Below are 5614 nucleotides of genomic sequence, written 5' to 3'. Positions count from 1 at the left end.
GTGTAGGGGCTGGAGGAGGTTACAGAGATAGGGAGGGGGTGTAGGAGCAGAGGAGGTTACAGAGATAGGGAGGGGGTGTAGGGGCTGGGGGAGGTTACAGAGATAGGGAGGGGGTGTAGGGGCTGGAGGAGGTTACAGAGATAGGGAGGGGGTGTAGGGGCTGGAGGAGGTTACAGAGATAGGGAGGGGGTGTAGGGGCTGGAGGAGGTTACAGAGATAGGGAGGGGGTGTAGGGGCTGGACGAGGTTACAGAGATAGGGAGGGGGTGTAGGGGCTGGAGGAGGTTACAGAGATAGGGAGGGGGTGTAGGGGCTGGAGGAGGTGACATAGATAGGGAGGGGGTGTCGGGGCTGGAGGAGGTTACTGAGATAGGGAGGGGGTGTAGGGGCTGGAGGAGGTTACAGAGATAGGGAGGGGGTGTCGGGGCTGGAGGAGGTTACAGAGATAGGGAGGGGATGTTGACCTCTCTCGATTCAGACTGATTGACGTGCCGTGGCCTACCTTATTTCAGCAATACTTCAGATTTGTGACATCTCGGATTTCATTTTGAATGACCACTTTTGTCGTTTACCTTGATTTTGAATGTAACCTACGTTTTTATTTCTACAATTCTAGTGTATCCTTTCAAAATTCTGTTGCTGCACCTGGTGCAAGTTGGCATCTTATTTTGCATGTGGCCGTCTGGCTCCGGGCCAAAGCACTCGATCTGCCGATGTGGAATGCGGAACAATGCCAAATGAATTAATCCGGCAATGGATCACTCATCACAAAGAACAGAATAAACTGTTCACCAGGTTATATTCAGGGGGAGACATCCAGTCTGCCTCGTGTATTAAAGCTGCGAATTGACCCATTCTGCACTCAGTGCTCTTCTACCGCAATCGCCTGTCGCTGGGTCTGAGCAATTCAGTGGCTGACGATGAAACGTCTGTCTTTAATCCTTGGCTTCCTGCTGCTGACTAAGTCTATCGCTGCTGGAGGCCATGCTCGGAATAGAGGTTATTTATGTTTTTTCTATCGTTTCCGCTTTGTAACTTCATTTTGAGATTGTAAAAAACAGGGGAATTGTTGTTTGAATTCACTCCCACATGTGAAGTTCCTCATTGTTCAGCGACCTCTTGAAGAACAGAAACAATTTCAAGTGTTGAGTTGTGATAAAAGCAGAGAGACCACGGAGTTCAAAGTGCTCCGATTATGACCTTGTTCGCTCGTGTCAGATTTGGGAGGTGCGCTGCATTCGGTGTCAGGGCATATAACCCAGGCTCTGGATTACAAAAACAAAGAACATTACAGCACAGGAACAGGCCCTTCGGCCCTCCCAGCCTGCGCGGATCCTTTATCTAAACCTGTCTTCTATTTTCCAAGGATCTACTTCCCTCTGTTCCCCGCCCGTTCATATATCTGTCTAGATGTATCTTCAATGATGCTATCGTGCCCGCCTCTACCACCTCCGCTGGCAAAGCGTTCCAGGCACCCACCACTCTCTGCGTAAAAAACTTTCCACACACATCTCCCTTAAACTTTCCCCCTCTCACCTTGAAATCGTGACCCCTTGTAATTGACACCCCCACTCTTGGAAAAAATCTTGTTGCTATCCACCCTGTCCATACCTCCCATAATTCTGTAGACCTCAACCTCCGTCTTTCCAACGAAAACAATCCTAATCTACCTTTCTTCATAGCTAGCACCCTCCATACCAGGCAACATCCTGGTGAACCTCCTCTGCACCCTCTCTAAAGCATCCACATCCTTCTGGTAAGGTGGCGACCAGAACTGCACGCAGTATTCCAAATGTGGCCTAACCAAAGTCCTATACAACTGTAACATGACCTGCCGACTCTTGTACTCAATACCCCGTCCGATGAAGGCAAGCATGCTGTATGCCTTCTTGACCACTCTATAGACCTGCGTTACCACCTTCAGGGTACAATTGACCTGAACTCCCAGAATTGTACATCAATTTTCCCCAGGACTCTTCCATTGACCGTATAGTCCGCTCTTGAATGAGATCTTCCAAAATGCATCACCTCGCATTTGCCCGGATTCAACTCCATCTGCCATTTCGCTGCCCAACTCACCAATCTATCCATATTTTGCTGTATTTTCTGACAGTCCTGCTCGCTATTTGCAACTCCACCAATCTTAGTATCATCTGCAAATTTGCTAATCAGACCACCTATACCTTCGTCCAGATCATTTATGTGTATCACAAACAACAGTGGTCCGAGCACGTATACCTGTGGAACACCACTGGTCACGTTTTTCGAGTTTGAGACACTCCCTTCCACCACTACTCTCTGTCTCCTGTTGCCCAGCCAGTCCTTTATCCATCTAGCGAGTACAACCTGAACCCCATACGACTTCACTTTTTCCATCAACCTGCCATGGGAAACTTTATCAAACGCCTTCCTGAAGTCCATGTATATGACATCTACAGCCCTTCCCTCATCAATTAATTTTGTCACTTCCTCAAAGAATTCTATTAGGTTTGTAAGACATGACCTTCCCTGCACAAAACCATGCTGCCTATCACTGATGTCTATTTTCTTCCAAATGTGAACAGATCCTACCCCTCAGTGTCTCCAACAGTTTGCCTACCACTGACGTCAAGCTCACAGGTCTATAATTCCCTGGATTATCCCTGCTACCCTTCTTAAGCAAAGGGACAACATGAGCAATTCTCCAGTCCTCCGGTACCTCACCCGCGTTCAAGGATGCTGCAAAGGTATCTGTTGAGGCCCCAACTATTTCTTCCCTCGCTTCCCTCAGTAACCTGGGATAGATCCCATCCGGACCTGGGGACTTGTCCACCTTAATGTCTTTTAGAATATCGAAAACTTTCCCCTTCCTTATGCTGACTTGACCTAGAGTATTTAAACATCCATCCCTAGCCTCAACATCCGTCATGTCCCTCTCCTTGGTGAATACCAATAACATCATATTTCCAGGTACTAATCCAAGCCCTAAGTTCATCTGCCTTACCTGCTACACTTCTCGCATTGGAACAAATGCACCTCAGACCACCTGTCCCGTTGCGTTCATCATCTCTTCCCTGCCTACTCTTCCCCTTAGTCACATTGAGTTTATTATCTAGTACCTCACTGGCTTTAGTTGCTGCCTCTTTACTGACCTCGAACTTCCTAATCTGGTTCCCATCCCCCTGCCACATTCGTTTAAACCCTTCCCAACAGTGTTAGTAAAAGCAGCCCCGAGGAAATTGGTTCCAGTCCTGCCCAAGTGTAGACCATCCGATTTGTAATGGTCCCACCGCCCCCAGAACCGGTTCCAATGTCCCAAAAATCTGATTCCCTCCCTCCTGCACCATCTCTCAAGCCACGTATTCATTCTGACTATTCTTGAATTTCTCCTCTGACTGTCTCGTGGCACTGGTAGCAATCCTGAGATTACTCCCTTTGAGGTCCTACTTTTGAACTTGTCCTCTAACTGCCTAAATCCTGATTGTAGGACCTCATCCCGTTTTTTACCTATATCGTTGGTGCCGACATGCACCACGACAACTGGCTGTTCATCCTCCCCCTTCAGTATGTCCTGCAGCCGATCTGAGACATCCCTGACCCGTGCACCCGGGAGGCAACATACCATTCGGGAGTCTCGTTTTCGACCACAGAAACGCCTGTCTACTCCCCTTACGGTTGAATCCCCTAAGACTATAGCCCTGCCAGTCTGCTTCTCGCCCTTCTGTGCAGCAGAGCCAGCCACGGGGCCATGAGCCTGGCTACTACTGCCTTCCCCTGGTGAGTCATCTCCCCCAATTGTATCTAAAACGGTATACCTGTTTTGGAGGGAGATGACCGCAGGGGACACCTGCACTTCCTTCCTGCTCTTTCTCTGCATTTTGGTCACCCATTTCCTGCCTCCCTTACCAATCCTAATATGCGGTGTGAGCAACTCACTGAACGTGCTATCCACGAACTCCTCAGCATCGCGGATGCTCCAAAGTGAGTCCATCCGCAGCTCCAGAGCCGTCATGCGGTCTAACAGGAGCTACAGCTGGACACACCTCCCACACATGAAGGAGTCAGGGGCATCGGCCGCGTCCCTGAACTCCCACATTAAGCAAGAGGAGCATAACGTGGGTCTGGGATCTCTTGCCATTTTTACACTCCCAACAGTATTTTTTTAATTTAAAAAAAATTTGCTCCCTTCTCAGCAAGCACTCACTCAGCAACCACTGCGCCCCGCACGATAACACCTCAGGCAAAAGAAAAACTACATACCATTCACAGCCAATCACTTACCTGCAGGCTGTGACGTCACGGTTCAACTTATTTCTACTTCTAATTGTCCTTGAGTCTCCCTCTTGATTTTCACTCGGCTGGGACCCTTACTGTGATTGTCTTTTTTTTTGGTTGGAGGAGGGGGTAGGGAGGGAAACACTGAAGAAGTGTTTCGGCTTAACTGTCACTTGAAAACAGCTCCTCCATAAACCACCTTTTGGAGGCAGTGACCGCAATGCACTGATGCAGATTTTCCCCGCAACAGCCAATCAGCAGCTCCGCTCTACTGCCCTCTGCTGGATGCTTGCCTTGACTTGAACACCTAGGGTGTCTTGCTCACGTACACTTTCTGGATTCAGTGGCCACAATGTACGGATGCACATTTTCCCCACAACAGCCAATCAGCAGCTCCGCTCTATTTCCCTCTGCTGGACAGTCCTGGTTAAGAGCTTAACAACGTTTTTCACGTCGAAATTCTCGCCAATAAGCAGCCTGTAATCCCGCTAATACCCATCCTGGCGGGCGGAAACACGAGGGAAGATTCCTGTTCAGACATAAAGCAGAGACAAATCAGAGAGAATCGTTCCTAGATCATCATAATTAAAAGTAAGGTCGCCGGTTTTCTATCTGATCATTTGTGTAATTAGACTTGCGGATTGACTTTGTAAATACATTGTACAAGTTCAGAAATATTCTGCTGCCCAGAGTCATCCCTCATATCGCTGAAAATCGTTGTTTTTGCTGTTTGTTCTCTGACCCTCGGTGTACAGAATAATCACTCATTTTCTTCCCCATTCCCTGTTTCAGCATTGTCCTCCAAATGGTGTGATTTACCCAATACAATATGTCGCATTGGTGTCTGTGAATCAGACGAATCTACATTTGACGGATATTGCAGTAGTCACTTGGTCTGCTGCAGATTGATCGAGGAGAGGGTTCTCTAATGTCCGATTCCAACCCCTCAGGCCTCAAACTTCAATGCTAAACCTTCATCCCCGAAGCAAACTCGATTTGATTGTTCAGGTGTCTTCACCTGGACCTGTGTTGCTCCAGTCTCAGCAATGCTTTGAACTCAGAAATAAAAATTACAGCATCATCTCAATGTGTTGTTTTACATTTAGAGCTGGATTTAGGTACCAATTATGCGAACGTGAATGAGGAAGAAAGAAGCAATTAAAACTAAAGAGTTCCGACAAATATTCTATTGCACCAAGTGTCCTAAAGTTCCGAATCTATTTTTGTAAAGAAGACATTGTTAATGCGCATGTCCTACATGGTCACCAATCTGATGGTTCTTTGCTCAGTTTACCTGCTTTAAGATTCGACCTCATCCTCCCTCCGAGTTCACTGTTCTCATAGACATAGACATAGAACAT

General features: G+C 47.7%; 1 long non-coding RNA gene across 1 annotated transcript; it reads left to right on the top strand.

The window, feature by feature from the left end:
* The first annotated feature begins 702 nt into the window (after window positions 1–702).
* On the top strand, window positions 703–5334 carry LOC140402823 (uncharacterized). The gene is made up of 2 exons (XR_011938181.1): window positions 703–998; window positions 5046–5334. It is a non-coding gene; the product is annotated as an uncharacterized lncRNA (long non-coding RNA).
* Window positions 5335–5614: the final 280 nt, after the last annotated feature.

This window comes from Scyliorhinus torazame, chromosome 26, assembly GCF_047496885.1.
Source record: "Scyliorhinus torazame isolate Kashiwa2021f chromosome 26, sScyTor2.1, whole genome shotgun sequence".
NCBI lineage: Eukaryota > Metazoa > Chordata > Chondrichthyes > Carcharhiniformes > Scyliorhinidae > Scyliorhinus > Scyliorhinus torazame.
The sequence above is the reverse complement of the archived record's forward strand: the minus strand, read 5'-3'. Positions and strand labels throughout refer to the sequence as shown.